The following is a 22,226-nucleotide window of genomic DNA, read 5'->3' on the forward strand; positions in this document are numbered from 1 at the left end:
GGGGGTGGGGTGGGGGGGCTCTCACGTAGGCTGGCAGGTCAAGAGCTCTCTGTGAAGAGGTGATAGTTAAACTGAGACAAGAGGTGAACCACATAGGCCCTGGGAGCAGAACTTTCCAAGAAGCAGAAAGAACAGCTCAACAGTCAACCAAGAATGCAGAGGTGTGAGACTTGAGATGAACACATACTAACTGATTATAAAGCAAAACAAACAAAAAAATGTGTCACACATAGAGAAGGTTAGGATTCATTTTTAAGAGCTTTAAAGTATTTTTTGAAGTTTGGGGACAGCAAATTGTCTTTTTCTTCTATGTAATATTTTTCTTCTTTTTTATTCTAATTTCTTATATATGATAGCAGAATGCATTACAATTCATGTTATACATAGAGAACACAATTCTTCATATCTGTGGTTGTATACAAAGTACATTTACACCATTTGTGTCCTCATACATGTACTTACAGTAGTGATGTCCCTCTCTTTCCACCGTCTTTTCTACCCCCATCCCCCTCCATTCCTCTTCCACCCTTTGCCCTGATTCTCCCATGTTCCCCTCCCAACCCCACTATGAATTAGTGTCCTTATATCAGAGAAAACATTAGGCATTTGCTTTTGGGGAATTAGCTAACTTCACTTAGCATTATATTCTCCAACTTCATCCATTTATCTGCAAATGCCATGATTTTATTCTCTTTTATTGCTGAGTAATATTCCATTGTGTAATATTAAATCTGATGTTTTCAACTGCAGCTATAAGGTGTTAGGTAATAAACAGTAACCACATTGCATTTTATACTGTAAAGAAAATTAAAATGGAATTAATGCCATTCTTGTCTCATCTTTTGTAAATCTATTTCAAAAGTCTTGATGACAAAAATTTCGTAGAAATTTTTTTTTTTCCTAGAAAACATGATGCCATTCAGTTGGTAAAATTAATTAATAAGAAGGAAAGATCCAAGATCTTATAGTTTTAATGAAAAATGAAGGAGGACCTGTTTTTAATTATTTCAGAAATCAAAATAGTTTAAAATTGCAGGATATAGCTGTCAACGAATGTTTTTATTTCTCTGGAAAAATCTCTTTTCAAGACAACATTATACTAAGAATAGGATAATTGAGATAATTAAGGAGACATGGCTTGAAGAGTGAGAGATAAGTTTAATGGACAAATTAAATATATTTTAGAATTTTCATATTGTTATGTTTAAGAAGTTGTAAATCATAAATATATTCCTTTAAGTATTTATATCTTCACTAAAATATTCACTATGGAAAAATACAAATTTCCCACAATATGTACTGACATCCTCTGGGTGTAATGCACTATGCTAGGGACCTCATAGACAAGTACAAAAAAAAATTAACATGGTTCTCTTCCAAACCAAAAATATCACAGGGACTCAGAAAGGAATATGGAGATACAAAGAAAGATGAGGCCAAGCTTTTAAAAACAACAATTCTGTTTTTTCAAAAAATGAGATACATTTGGATCCTAAGCTCTTCTCTTCACATGAAGTAAGATCCTCATTCAGAGAGGAAGGTAGAGTTGCCTGATTTTGACATTTACAGAATACTCTTAATATGACCTCATTTAAAATTCTTCCTGCCCCTATGATTATGAGATTTTGAGATAAGAGCATTTTCTTACTTCTAGAGAAACAGTGCTCAGGGCGGTTAACAATCTCCTCCAATGATGTCAAGGACAGAGCCTGGCTTCCAATTCCATTTGATACCAAGCCACAATTGCAAATGTCTATTGTTTTAGTGTTTTCCTAAAAGTACAGACAATTATATAGATTTTAAAACAATATTATTGATTCTGTTTATGTTGACATCTGAGCTTATATACAAGGCCTGTGCTTTGGAAATCAGAATAAATCTTTTTAAAAAGATAATCCATCTGATTTTAAAAGCTAAATGTTAATGCTGGCAAAATGGAAATGATCTTAAAATAATTTTGTAAAAACAGATTAAGTACAGAAAGTTGAAAAAGTTGTAGATCCCAAGTGATGTTTGCACATTTTTATAGCTTGTAAACTGGACTGTTACAAAAGGTAAAATTGCAAGTCTATAAATGTAGATGAAAACCAATGAAGATTTTCCAATATTTTTATTGTCTCAAAAATATTTTTCCATGATTGCAGTTTGATGAAAGGCAGTGCCATACGCATCGGTATTTTTGTTTTATTTGCTGAATTTTGTGCTGCATATTGGATAGTACATTTTATGATTAACCCATGGAGATATTACTACTACTAGCATAGCAACAGTCAGATACAACTGGTCCATAGGTGGAGGAATGGGTTAAACTGGGTTGGAAAAGCCAAAGTAACTAATGTAGAACAAACAAAATCAGGTGTTGCCATTAAGTTGACACAATTTAGTCCTCCTCTATTGCTGGAAGAAAAAGGCTTAAAAGATAAAGGTGTAAAAGATTCTCTTGTCATGTCAGCTTCTCAGCAATTTTAACAGCTACTTGATACATAGTCTCTTGCATGGTGACAGTAAACTCATGAGATGACAATTCAGTTATTGTCTTGGTCTGTTGGATTGATTTTACAGCAAACCTTGAGATCAAGAATATAGCAATTACATTGCAGTATGTAATACAGTATGTTTTGCTCCATTTCTAAATGTTTAGCTGTTGAGGTTTTGCTTTTTTATCTAGCTTCTTAGTCTCATAAAACGATTGGGTAAAATTTTCATCAATGTACTGTTAGATGTGAACAGTGAAGAAAAGTATATAAAAACTATGAAGTTGGTAATGAAGTCTATCTTCCCTGAAAATATGCTCATTAATTGAAAAGATTATTAAATCAGTGAATCTAATACGGAAATCTGTTTCGAGTAATCTAAATAAAGCTGTATATTTACATAGTAAGTAAACATTTTAGAAAATTTACCCAATACAGAATAAAAAGGGGGTTCCCTCTTTTAACATTCCAAGAGGAGAAAAAAAAAAAAGGCCATAGATATGTTGGAGTTAAAGAGCTTTAAAAAGAAATTGCTTCGGTTAATTGCCATGATTAAACAACTTAAATTCCACTCTTAGGTCCTACTTAGCTGCCTTGTTTGGACTGTGAAAAGATTTTATTTCTGAGATTGAGAAAGGCAGATTTCCTCAAAAGACAGTTCTAGTGACTTAATTGATCCCTCTGAGGAAGTGCGTTCCAGCTAAGGAGACCAGAGTGTATTTTTTTGTTGTTGGATCAGACTCCAAAGCAGACGTTTATGGGGGAATTCTTCCATTACACTCTCAGCTGCGAGACCAGTTGGTTAGTTTGCTGCCAGTGAGTCGAAGGTCATGAGTTTGATAGTTGCACACAGCACTGCTCCACAGGAAGAAACTCTATAACAAAGACATAGATCACAGCATTATCTCTGCCACTGCCTGGGGAGTTCCAGTGGGAGCTAGTCCCAAAGAGTGACCCACTCTCTCAAGAACTGATTGTCCCCAGTGAGCTCACTCCTCAAATCATTTCTGCTAAAATGTAAAAGCTACCAATCACGAAGAAAATGGGATTGGATCTTTAGTGTTTTAAGAAAAACCTTGGGAAAAAAAAATGACACCAGAATTTTAACTGACCGGCTGAGTTGTAGTTGTTTGAAAAGTGGACCAGATTTTTTTTTTTTTTCAGGTGGTTGGGAGTGAGATACCTTTAGTCTAAGGTGGTAAAACGAGGATGCTAAACAAAGAATCAGTGATTTTAGAAGAATATTTTTAAAATCTATCCATATGTGGTGAATTTTAAAAAATGTGTGACTTATACCATAAAGTTGAGATGCCTTTATTCATTACCATTTTAAAAACTATTTCATTTAATTAATTCAGTGTTTTGTCAGTTCTTCACGGGAGGATTTTGGTTTTGACCTGTCTTATTATACATTTTTAACTCAAAAGTGAAGCCAGAATTGCACAGGCAGATAGGCAAGGGTCAGATCCAGGGAATGGAGGGATTGAAATGTTAATTTCTTCAGAGCCCTTCCTCCACCCTTATCAAGAACCTGCCCCTGCTCCAACCCTGTTGCTAAGGTAACCTGTGCCAGCAATTGTCCCTCCATACACGGAGTTGTTAATTATGCCCCCTTCCTGCCCAGATCAACCCTCCCTGTCCCCTCAGCTCACCTGTTTCCCACCTTTTGGCCTTAGCACTGAGCAGTTTCTAGGCCTAGTCATATTCGCAGGAAGGAGAGAGATAAGGGGGAAGAGAGCAGGAGAACAAAGGAAGCCCAGGACATATAAAAAAGGCAGGACACCTTCACTTCCTGGGATACCAGGAAACAAGCTATGGCCCCCTTCTCCCTCGTGGGAGAAGTCTATGTTATCCCTTTAAAAATAAACCCTGCTTTATATGCTTGCTTTGGCGAGCTTCTCTAATGTTACACTTCCACATGTGTGGAAGCAGGACTCGTCACCTATATCACAAGCATATGAAATATTGGAACTCAATGGTACAGAACATTGGTTGTGACTTTACCACTCGCCCTGCCACATAGTTGTCAACTAAATCCTACTAACTACTTCTTGGGCAGCTCTGAAACTGTTGTACTTGGACAATACTTAAGGACAGGCTCTCCCACTTCCTAATCTAAATTTATTATTCCCCTCCTGTTGGTCTACCTGCCTCTAAAATTATATTTCCAGAATGATCTTTCCAGAACACAATTTTCACCATGACATTTCCTAGCTTCATGTTTTCTTTAGATAAATGTGAGACTCTTTGTCATCCATGCACCATCAAGCTCAGCCTCTACCACCCAGTTATATGGAATTAGTTTCAGTTTCAGAAATATGCTGACTATAGCAATGTCCTACTCACTTACAAACTGTCTGAAATCTGCTTGCCTCCCCAAAAGGCTTTCCCACTCCTTTCTTCCTTGTAAAACAAAAATCAAACAACTGTTCCTTTTGCTTCTTCTTTAGAACATTTGGGCCCCTCCACAGCTCCCAGGAATGAATTGATTAGTTTAAGCCCATGACGGTTCTCTCAGCATGCTAACCTTTCAATCAGAGGGATGGTCTTCTAAAGATTTGCCCTTAAAAGGAACAAAACAAGACTTTCCCTTTGTTCCTACTCTCAGATGATGTTTTGGGAGGATGTGAAACTCTAAATAGTTTAAAGGGACAACACTAACTCTGTGAATAGCAGAGCAGAAAGAGAAACTTGGCTCCATAATAATGTCCTAAAGTCACTAAATTAACTCCATACTGACTGTCTAATCATGCTATGAAAAATGAAAATTTTCATGTTCTTTAAGCCTCTTTGAGACAGGGTTTTTGTTTTTTGCCTCCCAAAGGCAAATAATTGATACAATCCCCCATGGCTCCTATGAGGCTTTAGTTGGGTAATTTATACTTCATTTTTGTTAATATGCACCTCCTCTAAAAACTTTTCTTAATTTCCATGTCCTTAGAATTTACCTTCCCTACTGAACAGGCACTTCACAGAAGAAGAAATAAGCGTAGTCAATAAACATATGAAAAACTGTTCAGCATCTATAGCAATTGGAGAAATGCAAATTAAAACTACACTGAGTTTCCATCTCACTCCCTTCAGAATGGCAATTATCCATAACCCACTTGAGTCAAATGTTTGAAAGATGATATGTCATGAGCTTTGTGATGTTTTGAACAACCAATAAAAAAAAAGAATACAAGTGACAGTAAATGTTGCTGAGGATGTGGGGGAAAAGATACACTCATACCTTGTTGATGGAACTTCAAAGTGGTACAACCAGCAGTATGGAGATTCCTCAGAAAACTTGGAATGGAACCACAATTTGACCTAGTTATCCCACTCCTTGGTATATACCCAAAGACTTAAATTCAGCATGTTACAGTGATACAGCCATCAATGTTTATAGCAGCTTAATTCATAATAGCTAAGCTAAGAACCAACCCAGTTGCCCTTCAACAGATGAATAAATAAAGAAAATATGGTTTATAAACACAATGGACTATCACTCAGCCATAAAGAAAAATGAAATTATGCCATTTGCTGATAGATGGATGGAACTGGAGATCATCATGCTAAGTGAAATAAGCTAATCCACAAAACCAAAGGCAGAATGTCCTCTCTGATGTGAGATGCTAATACATAATAAAGGGATGGGAGGAAAGAATAGAAGTTCTTTGGATTAGACAAAGGGTATGAAGGAAAGGAAGGTGGAATCGGAATAGGAACAACAGAAAAATTGGGCATAACTTTTCTGTATTCTTATATGAATACATGAGCAGTGTAACTCCACATCATGTACTAACAAGAATGGGATCCTAATTAGAATAAGTTATACTCCATGTATGTATAATATGTCAAAATATACCCTACTGTCGTGTTTATATAAAAAAGAACAAATTGAAAGCATTTACCTTCTCTTTTGTGTAATTACAGATTTTGCATACAGGTGCTAGACCTATCAGGTCGTGTTGCAATACTGTGCTCACAAACCCAAGGCATCTTTTGTGCACTTGGTATTATGTTCCTGCTACCTAGTATGAACAAAGCAAGGGAAACCAAATCACAATTTAAACTGATCATTTTGCCTAAAGTTATGTAGCTCCAGAAATGACCATCTAAATGAAAGACAAGTCATTTTTGTTGATGAAGGTAAATGATGGGTCTACATGCATAAAAATGTTATTTAATCATAAAACAGCAAATCTATAGAAAATTCACATCTAACATGTACTTGATAATACTATGTAATTTCAAATTATTTGAACATTTTACATTGGTAAAAAATATTTTGCCTTTCAAAGTTTTTAATATACAAAATTATATTTTGTTCCTGAATGTACCTTTTAGAATAGAGGAGAGCAGTTTTTTCATAAGTATTTTCCAAGTAGGATTCTCCTAAGTCCTAGAAAGAGCAATCCATCTGCCCAGAGGAGTCCATTTCCCAAAGTATTACATCCTTTCAAGGCGTACGTCCTTTTCTCAGGTCAGTTCTCTTCCTAGCTCACTACCAGAGCATGTTGGCACATAGTGTTTGGCGCACATCAGACTCACTAGAGAACTTGTTTAGAAACAGAAACAAGCCCCACTCCAGTCAAATGCAATCAGGCTTCCTGGTGGGTGGAGCTTGAGTACATGCTCAGTACATAAACCTACACCAAAGGACAGGGCATATGGCTCACAGCTCTAAAGGAGTGCTGCACAAGCTATAGCCCCACATTGTCCCCCAATGCCCTCAGTAGACTCATTTGACAGGGTTGTTAAAAAGGCCAGCCCCGTTTTGACATACAGCTGAGGAAACTGCTTCTGAAAGTTTATCAGGTGATGGATATGCAAGATTTAGAGCCACTGTTCTATTGCTTCACCTTTACACAGTTCATTTTTGCAGCTGCTATCACCTACTATCATCCTTATTTATTTTCCCTAGTCATGAACCATTATTGGAGTGAGACTGACACCTGTTCCTTTGTCACCTGTCCACTAAGACATGCTACTTCCAAATGGATCTATGGCAATAGCTAAGCAGACCAGATAAATATGAATGTTCTCCAAGAAGTTAGCATCAGTTATTTGTATTGAAATATACGGGGGAAACCTGACCTTCAGGATCCTATACACTTTCTCTTATGGAAGAAGTGGTAGTAGTTTCTATTTCCCCACACATGAGTGCTACATCATGAGAATTGAATTGATGGAATTCAGTTCTCCTTGTTTAGCAACTGGAGAAAAAATTCTTTATTGTACATAAAACTGGTGATGTGTAAGTATTCCTATCAGTTGTCTATAATTGTATAAAAGTCTAACACAGGCTTAGCAAGTAAAAGCAGCACAATTTTTTTTCTTATAGTTTTCATGGTTTCTGAGTCCAGGCATAGCTTAACTGGGTCCTCTGCTCAGAGCCTCATAGAGTGTGATCAGGATGTCAACCAGGAATTACTCTCAGCAAATAAAGGTTGCCTGAAAAATCATTGCCATATAGGTCCCTGGTAACAGAGCCTTCTTCAGGATTGACAGAAAAATACCTGACTTTTAGGCTTTTTTTTTTTTTTTTTGCTATGTATTATTTTCATCAGGACATATATGTATATGTGCAAAATACCTACTGTCAGAATCCTCTTTTATAATTTCATTTGATTCTCAAATGAAATTTGACAAATTCTCAAATGACAGCAAAATAACTTAGGTCACTAATACTCTACAAAAATAAAACTGATTAAACAGTTGTAATTATCAGTATCATACAATGTTGGCAACCATTCATCTGCTCTGAAAATACATCTCTATCAACCCAAAGAACACTCTTGATTAGGTTAGTCCCACCCAGGGAATATCACTTTTGATTAACTAAAAGTCAACTGATTAGAGATGTTGATTATATGTGCAAAAACCCTTCACCTTTACCTTATAGTGTAAACTAATCAAAGGAGTGAAATCCATCCTCTTAAGAGGCTTCACCTGTACTCAAAGCCTGGTTATTATGCAGGTCATGTAAACCAGGGGGCCAGAACTTGGAAGAATCTTAGATTCCTGCCTACATCAATAAAAGTATTTTCATTATGGAAAGTTTTTATAATAGCTATTGTTTTTTTTATTAAAAACAGGTATATGTCAGAAGAAAAAAAAGTAAAAACGAATATATAATGGAATTATGACTGTCTTTCGCAACTGACTTTTGGTCCCCTTTGCTGTTTGCTAACAATATGTTTAAAGATTCATACATAAGGTATCCAAAATGTTCTATGCATGTATGTGTTTTAATACTGATTTGCATATTTCTTTGTTTTTCACTTAACCATCTCCAAGACATAACATTAACACCATGTATTTCTACCATACCCATAAACATGTGTATTTGTATTATATTTCATTACACACTTGTATCATAAATATTGAACTAGTCCTATTTAATAGAAATATAAGTATTTGTTCTTTTGTCATTGAAAATATTTACACTATATATGTCTTTATGCACATGTGTTTTTATATTATGGGATGAATTCCTGAAAGTAGGATTTTTTTTTATAACTAAGTGCTTTTAATATGCTGAAAAATATTTTTTGAATAAATATTTCAAAGATGTATCAGATTAGAACTCCAGTTTACTTCCATTCTTGACAATACTATATTAGAAAATATTTGGCTTCCTTAGTCTGATAGCTAAATGAAGATCCTTCATTATTGCCATCATTCGTGTTTCCTTAAGTAAGAGCATGCTTGAATGCCATTTAATATGTTTCAAGTCATTATATTTATTTTTTGCTAAATTTCTTTTTTATGTCCTTTACTAAGTTTTATTCAAAGGCATTTCTTACCCTCTGGCACATAGCAGAATACTCAAGGAGAATGTAGCTCTAGTGTGAGAAACAGAAAGTATAATATTTTGATAACTTTAAAGTATAATGAGTCATAATGAACATTTAGAGATGTAAGGAAAATCCATGATTGAACCTTCCACCTTCCATCCTATGACATGACTGTTCTTTACTTCCATCTCTTTCGTCAGCCTCTTCTGCTTTACCTGAGCACAATCTCAGTTCAACCTAGTTGAAGTACATTTACTTATAGCATAAATGGAGTAAAATATATATGTGGATGAAATAAGTCAAATATTTCAAGTGTCTCTTCACTCATGACCACTAGTTTAGTATACTATGCAAGTATGTTTTTAAAATTCTAAAAACATTTAATCATAAATGCAACAAATTAGATACACAAGTAATATACAAATATCATTGTGTTTTGTTTTTCAGCCAGATTCAAAACATAAGCCATATCACACAATAATGTTTTGGAATTTTTAAAGTTCTCAATGTTCTTAAAATGCAAGATTTTGAAAAAAATATTTTCTCAAGCTACACATAACATTAAATATTCTCAGCGGTCAGATTATAAAAGTGATTATTCTGAAAGATTTATAAATAAGTACTTTAAAAACTGAAAAAAAAAACATTATCTGGTATGAAAATATGGCAAATCTAAATAGGTTTCTAAATGGAAGACAAGATTCTGAAGAGATAAGATGGACACTGTTACCTAGGTACATGTGTGACTGTACATATGGTATGATGATACATTCTGTACAACCAGAGAAATGAAAAGTGGTGCTGCAATTGTGTACGATGAATCAAAATGCATTCTGCTGTCATATATACCTATTTAAAATTAATTAATTAGTTAATTTAAAAAATAAAAAGATCCTCAAGAGATGAGTTAATGCAATTGATAGGACCAAAAAAGAACAAAGAAGAAAACTGGAAGAAATGAGGGTAAAAGTTTGCTCTCATTACACTCATGTGACTAGGACCCACAGGAAGGCAGGTTGCCAACCTGGAACTTTTCTAAGATATTGTTTCTATCAAATATTTAAATGTACTTGTTATTATAAGCAAATCACAAACTCATATAACTTTTCCATAGAGTATGAAACAATATTCTTCCTAATTAGGATTTTTACACTGAAGAAACTGTTTAAAGAATCCTAAACCTAATGGTCAGCCTGGCTGCCTGCCCTTCAGCACTTCATATCTGGGGACACTTTCTTCTATCTACAGCTTCTCTGGAACCATTCCTGTCTGAAAACACTAAACAACCCCCGCCCCCTCAAAGAAAGCAAACAAACCAGAACAAAACAACTGAGGATGGATGCAAGTCTCAGAAGCAAGACTATTTCCTTCCACTAGAGTGAGGAAATGTGCATGGATGGGGAAGGGAATGTAGTGTTCTAGAAAGATGAATCTCCACTCTGAAGGGTCCTCAGAGACACCAGCATCCTACTTGTGAGCCTTACAGCTCCCTTATACCTCAACTTGTTCTTTAAGTCCAAGAAAGCGAGAAGAGGCTGCCATAACTCTTGCTAGAAGTTAACTCACTCTCTCAGTAGTAAGAACAGAGTGCAGGGTTCCTTGCACAGCCTGTCCTGAAACACACTCAGGGAATATACAGATTGTAAAATTTCACAGGATGTGTAATTGCAAAGCCTGCCATTGCCCTTCTACCCATTTCTCAAACAGTAAGCTTCTAACTTGAAAGTGACCAATATGCTTGTCTCAAAGTGACATAACCTAATGGAAGAGTTGGGAAAGGATAGGAAATGTCAGGAAAGTCTCCCTGCACTTAGTGTTGGTTACCCTGCCAGAAAATGACCTTTTGAAAGATATATTGATTCAGTCGCATTCGTATATGTCCCTGGAATGAATGTACAGATGAGGGGAAAATGTCCATTTCATATAAGAGAGTTTCTGAAACCTGCTGCCTGGGACAAAAGAACTGGTGAGGCTGGTTGGGCTGGAAAATTAACCCAAAGATGCTTGGTAGAAAGGACCTCGGAATTCATTACATTCTTCCCCCTGGACTTTGTATCTTGTATGTAGTAATGCTTCTACCTAATACCATTTTACTTGATGTTTTAGGTGCTGTGACTGAAAGATCTGACCAGACAATTTTAGAGGAAAAGTTTATTAGGGGGCCCATGGTTTCAGAAGTCTTCATCCAGCTCCATTCCTCCAGGCTCTAGGTGAGGCAGAACATCATGGGGGAAGAGTGTGATAGAGAGAAGTAGCTCACATGATGATCAGAAGGAGAAAGAGATCTCAACTTGCCAGATACAAATATATATCTCATAGACACTCCCCCAATGAACTACTTGCTCCAGCCACACCCCACCCACTTCCAGTTCCCATTCAGTTAATCCCATCAGGGATTAATTCACTGATTAGGTTAAGGCTATAGCCCAATCATTTCTCCTCCAAAACTTCTTGCATTGTCTCACATGTGAGATTTTGGGGGACACCACATTTAAACCATAACACTTGAATCACTCAGTTGACTTTATCTGCTATCCTAGTCTATTTGAGACTAGTCTTACACCCATGATCTTCCTAAAGATCAGATAAGTTAGAAGCGTAGGCCTGTGTATTGAATACTTATATGTTACCTGAGTCTAAATTTCCTAATTTATAAAATAGTAGCAATCGTATTACCTTTACTGCTTTTTTTAAACAATATCAAAATTCCTTGCGCATAGTAAGAGATCCATAAAGAGAAATATTACTAATGTCATTTACTTTCAGTCAATGGAGCATTTGTCTGGACTTCAGAAGCTAGTTATCAAAACCTTCCACAGTCTTAGACTTCTGTGTTACCCTTGGCCCATTCTCGAATACCCTGCCTGCCAGAGAGAGTGGTTCTCTCGGACAGAACACACTTTCCTTGTGTGGCTACTTTGCTGTTGTTGAAATCTGTCCTGACCACTGTTTCCATCCTCAGCTCCCAAGGGACATATTAATATCCAGCACCTGGCTGTTCCCTGGTTCTTACTGACTTTCTTACTGACTCAAGGTTCTGTCACTGATTTTACTCAGTGAACACACTATTGAATTTAGCAAAAAGCAGTGATAAAATCCAACCCATTTTCTCGTGAAATTCAATTCTGGTGCTTGATGTGAAATATCCCTCTCTCCAGCCACTCTCTTTCTACTAGATAACTTATGAACACACTTTAGGCTTCTAAAACACAGAATTGGAAGTGATTAAAGAAATTGCTGTGACTCATGATTGCAAAAGAATTCAAAACAAATGAACCACTTTGACTAATATGCTTAGTATATTCTTGTGTTCCTTGTTTTAGTTTAATTTGGAGTTCCTGCTGACCATCACAGAACTGGACTTGTAAGCAAACTGTCAAAAAAACTCAAAATCCCAATTAAAAATGCAATATTATCCAAGCCCAATACGTATACATACATATTACTAGCAACACTTATTTCAAATGGTGTTTTATTCTTCTGTTCTTTAGCAGTTTTATAATGTAGTGGGACAGAATGTATTGATATTATTGTTACTGACATAGCATTTATGATTGACTTCTTTCTCATCAGTACAACAGATTAAAATGTAATTAATTATCATACTTTCAAGTACTTGAATTCTGGTTTTTCTGTATTAGGTGGAAATTGTTTGTATTGTGTCAACATGAGAGAACAGTCCCCTGGAGGTATTCTTCCCAGGCCTCTAATTTGGAAGGATTGAGCTTTTGAGGGTGGGTGGGTGGAGGATCTCTTCAAGGGTGGGGAGCATTGAAGACTGAGGAAGGGAGAAGCTAATGTGACCCCTGGTGGTCATTGAGATGATTCTGTATTAACTCTGTCATCCCTGAGGAAAGAGAAGGGACCCTGATGATTCCTGAGAAGGGCCTGAGCAGAGTAGGTTCTGAAGGCTTTGGCCTTGGGAATTTCAATCTAACTCTGTGGTCAATGAAGACAGTGGAGTTAATGGAGTTTATAAGTAGAACAGCAATGCTTAATTACCAGCGAAGATCATGAAGAGTGCCAGGCACAATAGCGCATGCTTGTAATCCTAGCAGTTTGGGAGGCTGAGACAGGAGGATCGTGAGTTCAAAGCTAGCCTCAGCAACAGCAAGGCACTAAACAACTCAGTGAAACTCTCTAAATTAAAAAAAAAAAATAGAGCTGGAGATGTGGCTCAGTGTTTGGGTGCCCCTGAGTTCAATCCCTGGTACCAAAAAAAAAAAAAAAAAAAAGGCCATGAAGAGCAATGGTGGTAGTCCTAAGTACCAGGGACTTCAGTCCCAACATTTTCTCCACAGTTTTGCCTGAATAAAACCAAAAGTTTCTTATAGACTGCAAAGGAGAAATTAGAAGACCATGAACATTGGCTAATACTGACCTTTAAGGTAAGTGCACAAGCTTTCCTTGTCCATAAGAAAATATTCACTGATACAACTTGACAAATATCTCATGTGTTTCGTGGATCTGCATCTCTGGTTCCTTTATATCCTCACCCTCATATATCAAAGAGATTTCAGAGATTATCCTAGACCTATGATTTCTGCCTCAACCTTATGCAAAACTCAACAGTGGGCTTCTCAGAGAAATCCCTACCACGATTACCTGGGAGTGAAGAACACTTGCACCAGGCAGGAAATATAAAGAAGAAGCCAGACATCAGTTATTCTGAATCAACCAGTAGTTCAATAGTGCTGACTTTGTACATTCCAAATTTCAGAAGCCAGAAGCAAGTCTGTCTAAAATAACAACCTTTGTTAACTGCTCTCTGTGCAGCACCTCTTCCAGGCAGATGCAATCTACAGTGGATGCAATCTTGGTGACTGCATGAATCCAAAAAGAAAAAAAATGAGCCCAGTATGGTGGTGCATGCCTGTAAACCTAGTGGCTCAGGAGGCTGAGGCAGGAGGATCACAGTTCAAAGCCAGCCTCAGCAATTTAGCAATGCTGTATCTCAAAATAAAAATTAAATAAATAAATAAAATGGGCTGAGGATATTGCTCAGTGGTTAAGTGCCCCAAAAAGATACCCTTCTCCTTTCACGTAGAAAGATCCCCATGGTAAAGTCTCAGGACTTCAGAACTAGCAAGCAGGCTAAATTTCAATTTCCATGCTTTGCCCCTGGCTGGGTGTTCTTGTACAAAAGATGAATTACACAACACTAGGAAGCTATGCTGGATCGCTTTCCAGCTTTATGATATTAATTTCTCTTGGCTAGCTCCCTAAACACGATCAATACATTTTTATGATTATTTCAAAATAATCGACATTTTTTTCTACTCATGATTTCTCTGCAAAAGATGCCAAAATCCATATATCAGCATTGGAAAATTAATTCAATAAAAGTGAGAACCACTTGCAATATATTTCACAAGGCATATTCATCAATTGAAGATGAATGCAGCTTTACTGTAGAAATTAAAGAGTATATGTAAAATTATGTACTCAGAATCAGCCTCAGGGATGAAAAACAAATTTTGTAGGGAAAGAAAATGGACATTTGGGAGAATGAGAATTGTTGAATGTAGGGATCTGAGGAGAAAACTGGAGATTGGACAACTAAATAAGGGGAAAAAACAAATGCTATTGACTTCAGAAATGCTTCATCTGCTGTCTTTAAGCTAAAATTGTATGTGAACTAAGCTATTTAATTATGGTCATAAATGGGACAGGAGAGTTTCCAAATGCCAGGTGTTTGGGTGCATGCCTGTAATTTCAGTGACTCAGGAGGATGAGGCATGAGGGTCACAAGTTTGAGGCCAGCCTCAGCAACTTAGTGAAACCCTGCCTCAATATAAAAAATTAAAGGAGTTGGGGATATAGCTCAATGATAAAGCATCCTGGGTTCAATCCCCAGTACTTTACCCCCAAATTCCCACATTTCTAAAAGTATATTACCAGCCCAGAAAAATAGAATAATAAAATGAGAAAACATTCAAAAATTGAGATCAACTGTGATAAAGAAGAGAAGATTAAGGAATGATTATTAATCCCCATCAAGACTTAAGAACTTATTCAGATAATGCTAAATGCTAAATAAGAAAACTAATAGGTAAAATATATTTCATTAAGGAAAAAAAAAACCTCCTTTTAGTTAAAGAAAAATTACAAAGACAAATAACATAAGATATAGAATCCAGAGAATAGGAGCTGATATCTTTGCAGGCCATTACTGAGCCCACTAAAATTTACCCAAAGGGAATCAAGGCAATAAAGAAGGAAACTAGGAGCACTAAACAAATAGAGCAACTGGCCATAGGTGCAGGATGTTACGAAAAATTGTTAGTTTGCAAGAAGAGACAACCCTGAGTAAGTAAGAGTAAGTAAGTAAGTAAGTAAGTAAGAGACAATTACTTTATAGTATGCCTTGTCCTTAACTTCAGAGTCTTTTTTTTAATTAGTTGTTCAAAACATTACAAAGCTCTTGACATACCATATTTCATACATTTGATTCAAGTGGGTTATGAACTCCCATTTTTTACCCCGTATACAGATTGCAGAATCACATCGGTTACACATCCACGTTTTTACATACTGCCATACTAGTGTATGTTGTATTCTGCTGCCTTTCCTATCCTCTACTATCCCCCTTCCCTCCCCTCCCATCTTCTCTCTCTACCCCATCTACTGTAATTCATTTCTCTCTCTTGTTTTTTTTTCCCTTTCCCCTCACATCCTCTTATATGTAATTTTGTATAACAATGAGGGTCTCCTTCCATTTCCATGCAATTTCCCTTCTCTCTCCCTTTCCCTCCCACCTCTCCTCCCTGTTTAATGGTAATCTTTTATGTTAGGATAAATGGTCTTCCTGTGGCTTGACTTAGGAATGACCTCCCCAGAGACACTGGACAGTTCCCTTCTTTTGTAATTTTTGATTCTTGTATTAAAATATTTTCAAATTCTAATATGATTTTAACATCATAATTATAGTTGCCAGCATTGAAAGCCATACTTTTAAAAGATTTGTAATTTCATATAAGTATTTTCTTATGAAAAGAGCAAATTGTCTTCTGAAAATTAAAATGTTAATGAGTGTTGAATGGTATCAAAGGTCAGAGATGAGGCTGCTCAGTAAGGTCTAGAAAGATGACTGGAGGCTTCAAGAGTGAACCAGTTTATGATCAAGAGCTCAATGGGTTTCAAATTTGGACATAGATAAAGTAAATATGTAAGTTTTTTCATTGTTCAAGGAGTCCTTGGATTTACATAAATTAATACTTTTCTTCTCCCTTTGATCCTACCAACATTCTTTAAGATTACAAAAGTCAATTATCACTCTGCCCCTTTTACAAATGAGGAAACTGAGATAAAGGAAGATAAAGTGATTGTCTCAACAGTGTATTTAAAAATGTGTAGTACAGACAGTTCTGGCTATTATGACTATCAGGAATTTGTGTTCTCAATACAAAGAAAAAATGGAAACAAGAAGTGTTTTTCCTTTGATGGGAAGCTTTCAGATTTATAGAGTTTAGCAAATGAAAGGCAAGAAGTGCATTTAAAGTAGAAAATAAATTTTAATTAAGGAGGAAGTTAAAATATAAGTCATAAAAACACAATCAAGTCAACTTGGAAATATTTTAGGGAATTAAAAAGATATAAAAAAAATTGTCCTGAATGTTTCAAACTTGTAACTATTGTTGCTTAATTTTCCTCTAGCTCTGTAATTTCCTAAGGAAAACAAAAAGCCAAAAGAATCCTGTTGTTAGCATAATAAATACCAACATTTTCTAGGTTGATTCGTGCAGTGGAGATGGATTACAGTATATCTGGAGCCCATGTTTTCATGTCAATGTTGAATTCCCTTGAGGCTGGGAGAGGATGTTGTTGTTTGGCTATCAAGCTCCTCACAATTTACAAATCTGCATATCCCCATCTTTGTCTTTATGTGAACTCAACAGAAAAATATGTGTATACAACTTGGTTCCACTTCACCTCTCAACCCCTGTATTATAGAAAATAGCAGGTGTTATATATAACACTTGTGGAGAGTCCCTGAGTGTAGTAAAGTAGAGAATTGCCATCTCAAGGGAGAGACAAATCATGATGTAATAATTCTGGAAGTATTTGGAGTCAATCACCATGATAACATAAGGTCTTAAAGATAAAAATCGTGAATCAATTTTATATAAAATATTTTCCCAAATTAACAGTTCAGTGAAAGGATGAATTTCTCAGAGGCAAGACTATGAATTATTTTTATATTATTTGTATAGTCTAAGATAGTGGGATGAATGAATAAAATAAAATAGAGGTAAACTTGGTGCTTACTTTAGATAGAAATAAATTTCATTCAAAACCACATGTTATTCATTCAATGTACATTTAATCTGGAAAGATTAATTTTCTGAATTGTTTTGTTTTAAGATGTCTAATATTAATTTCAAAATTAGCAAACTGTTTTTCATGACTTTAAAATTAAGTATGCAATTTTAATAACTTGATATTACTTTAAGCTAATAATTTTTAGTTAAAAAACTTTGATCCTTTATTACAATTTAAAATTGAATTGCTAGATGATTTTCTCCCCATTGAGGGTTAAATTCAGCCAAACAGCCTATTTAGCATATGTTCTCCTGAAGTTGATAGTTGCTCTCTGAAAAGTGGATTGGTATCTTGGAAGTAAACCTCAAACTCCACTCTGACAGTCTGCATAAGAAAAAAGATTGAGATGCAGTTTCACTCCAAAAACTCGCAAATAAATCCATGTTCACTTTTGCTTGGATCACTTCAATATTTATTATGTGATGCTATCTTAAATTTTGTTTTCCACATCTGTTCTTAGACAGTAAAATCTTAGAAGCTTAGATTTTTTCAGAAATTATAATGTGGTTATTTAGCCTATCTCCCAAAAAACAAATGCCAAATGCTTTCTCTGATATAAGGTGACTGATCTATATGGGGTAGGGAGGGGGAGCATGGGAGGAATAGAGGAACTCTATTAGGGCAGAGGGGTGGGAGGAGAAGGGAGGGGGCAGGAGGTTAACAATGATGGTGGAATGTGATGGACATCATTATCCAAAGTACATGTATGAAGACATGAATTGGTGTCAACATACTTTATATACAGAGATATGAAAAATTGTGCTCTGTATGTGTAATAAGAATTGTAATGCATTCCACTGTCATGTATTTAAAAAATAAAATCAATTAAATACTTTTTTTAAAAGTGGTTATTTTAAAGCAGTTTTTTTGTAATGTTAGTTTCATCTCATTATTCACTTTGAAAATGAAACCAAAAGAATGGTTTCATTCAGCTATGAATATGATACATTGAATTTATAAGGTAATTTCAAATATTTCATATAAAGATAAGAATCTAGGGTTGTCAGATCTGTAATACCATTAAAATATTATAAAATGATTATTGATTAAATAAAAAGACATTTCCTATATTCTTTTTTAAATATTTCTTTTTTTAGTTGTACTTTGATACTATACCTTTATTTTAATTATTTATTTTTATGTGGTACTGAGGATCAAACCCAGGGCTCTGCACAAGCTAGGCGAGGGCTCTACTGCTGACCCACAACCCCAGCCCTCCTATATTCTTTTATTCAGAACACATGAAATGTTATATCATCTTGCCCACATGTGTATGGACATATATATATATACAAACATAATCTGTATACATATACTCATATATTTGCAGCTGTATGTATACATATGTGTCTGTACATATAAATGTGTGTCTATAGTAATTTATTTATATTGATTAAAGAGATAAATATTTAATGTCATTGAATCATGGTTTTAAAGGGATCTTAAATGCCAACTTCATTTAGTAAAGACATTCCTGAGACAAGAGGACATACAAGGTAGTGTCATGCAGGTTCTAAGAGAGAAATGAACCTGGGATTATTCCCAGGAATTAACTCCTACAACTGTATAGAAGTATTCCATTTAATATGTGTGTGTGTGTGTGTGTGTGTAAATTGATTTTCATGTTTTTAAAAAATTTTTATTTTTATTTTTTCTACTTTTATTTGTTCTTTTTAGTTATATATGATAATAGAATATATTTTGACACATCATACATACATGCATTATAACTTTTCATTCTTCTGGTTACACATGATATACATTGGTTGTATATTCATATATTCATATAGTAAAATAATGTCTAATTCATTCTACTATCTTTCCTATTCCTATTCCCTCTCCTTTCCCTTCATTACCCTTTGTCTGATCCAAAGTATTTTTGTTCTTCCCTACCTTTGTCCCCCTTATTGTAGGTTAGCATCTGCATATCAGAAACAATATTCAGACTTTGGTTTTGGGGGATTGGCTTATTTCACTTAGCATGATAGTCTCCAGTTCCATCAATTTACTGGCAAATGCCATAATATCATTTCTCCTTATGATTGAATAGTATTCCATTGTGTATATATACCACATTTTATTTATTCATTCATCTGTTGAAGGGCACTTAGGCTGGTTCTATAGTTTAGCTATTGTAAATTGAGCTGCTATAAACATTGATGTCCTAGATCCTTACCTTCTATATTTTAGGTTCTTTGGAGACATACAGTAAGGATTAGATGGAATACAGTTTAAGAAAATAGAGGCAATATACCCAAACAATCTTTGCGTAGTAACATGAGACTTCATATGCAATCTACTCTTGCCAGATTGTAGGCAATAAAATACATTAAATGGGAAAAAAAAACTTTCTTTCTTTAAAAAGTCTGATTCAATTTTAAACTTATTTTTTAAAAAGTATGTTGGGAAGATGTGGTTGACAATTGCCTCTTTTCTTCTTCAATTTGAGAAATGAGGACAGGATGGAAACATTTTTATTAGACTTAGGAGAATGATGAAAAGATGAATATGACTTAATAATATTTGTTTTTTATAGTAAAAAGGGAAATTTAAGATAATAAAACAAACAATTTAAGTATTAAGAAGGAAGCAGTACAGAGAAAGAAAAATTCTCTGTGTAATATTTCTCAATTCAAAATTGCATTCCTCTATCAAAAAATAATAAAATCATATATTCTTTTTTAATAAAGTAAGAATTTCTTTCCTATAACTCTATTCTTATCAGTGCAAATTTCTGATTAATAGTAGCTAAAACTCTGATCTATAGGTTTTAACATTGTTTAATTATTGGTTATGAAATAATACTTTTGTAGTTCAATCTTATCTCTTACCTGAGCATCTTTGTATCTGTTATTAAAAATGTTATCCTCAGGCTGCGATTGTGGTTCAGTGGTAGAGTGCTTGCCTAGAACGTGTGAGACACTGGGTTCAATCCTCAGCACCACATTAAAAAATAAACAAATAAATAAAGTTATATATATAAAAAAATGTTATCCCTATCCCTCTGCACTAACCAACCCCAGGCTTAATATATCATTACATCTGAAATCTTTTGCTTCCAATTGTAGAAACATTCTTATTACCTCATTTATAAAAGTATTCATGCAAAATTCCTAGTCCTATGTTTAGGTCACAGGGGGAATGGTAGCTTAAGAGTAGAGAAGTGTTCCTAGCAATATCCATTGAGATGGCCAGATTTCAAATAAACAGTTTATCTATTCGCTGGTTTTATTTTTTTTTATTGGTTGTTCAAAACATTATAAAGCTCTTGACATATCATATTTCATACATTTGATTCAAGTTGGTTATGAACTCCCATTTTTTACCCCAAATACAGATTGCAGAATCACATCGGTTACACATCCACATTTTTACATACTGCCCTATTAGTAACTGTTGTATTCTGCTACCTTTCCTATCCTCTACCATCCCCCCTCCCTCCCCTCCCATCTTCTCTCTCTACCCCATCCACTGTAATTCATATTTCTCCTTGTTTATTTTCCCATTCCCCTCACAACCTCTTATATGTATTTACAGCAATATGAGATTTCTTCTAAATAACTTAATAGGAACTCCAGGAATTATCTTTGCCATGACATTTAGAAGAAAATACACAGATGCATTCTTATCTATGGTAAGTAGATGGAAAAGCAGTAACTTTACTAAATATCACAAATACTTTCTAAAAACCCTAGGATATTAGCAAGACCCCTGAGAAGTTCTTTTCTAATTCCTTTCTAATCCTCTTTATTATGTACCAGAACTTTTATAAACTGTAAAACCCACTGGGACATTGTGTTGGAGCATGATCTCATTCATTTTCATGGTCTCTTCTATCATCTGGTTTTTGCTAAATTGTAAGCACCTTGAGAACAAGGGTTATATCATTGCTTCATTTCCTAAAAACTGACTTCAATTTTATGGACCTCACAGGTGTACCATAAAAGTTAACAAACTATGGAAGAGTATCTAATAATTGGGCTCCAGCATTTCAAGGTTAAGTGGGTCTTTCTATTAAATTAGTCCTGAATGAATATGCAGTTATATTTCCAGGCCACTAAATTTTTTCATAATATGATTATTATTTGTACTTCAAATTCTAAGTAATGCATTTTCCATGTTCTGGAGGGATAAAGTATAAGGCAATAGTTGGGAACATTGGAACGATTTTGTTCTTAAGATGTATACAGGCATGAAGGCAAATTTCTAGACGTTATTAAATTAATGACATGAATTGCCATTGTAAAGCTAGAATTCAAATAAATCAAAGAGCCATTGTGCTGCTGAAATTTCAATTCAAACATTGTGAGGATCACAAAATGTGAGAGGTCAATTTAATTGCATTCTTTGTAACTGATATTAAGTCATCTAAACAGATGGTGAATAAATTATATTGAATAGTTATGACTAATGTGTAAGAAAACAATTCGTGTATTCTTGAAATTAATTAAAATTTCAATATAAGCTACATATATGAATTTATGGAATAAAGTTTAGTGGTTTGCCAGCAATGTGAAACAAAGTACAGATGAGTTTCCAAAGAGAAAAATTTTGGCATCACTAACAAGTTGAAATTGTAGAAAAATCTTTTGGTGGCATAAACTGTTTTTTATTATATATATATAATAAATTATATATATATATA

Source organism: Marmota marmota, unplaced genomic scaffold (assembly GCF_001458135.2).
Source record: "Marmota marmota marmota unplaced genomic scaffold, marMar, whole genome shotgun sequence".
Classification (NCBI taxonomy): Eukaryota; Metazoa; Chordata; class Mammalia; order Rodentia; family Sciuridae; genus Marmota; species Marmota marmota.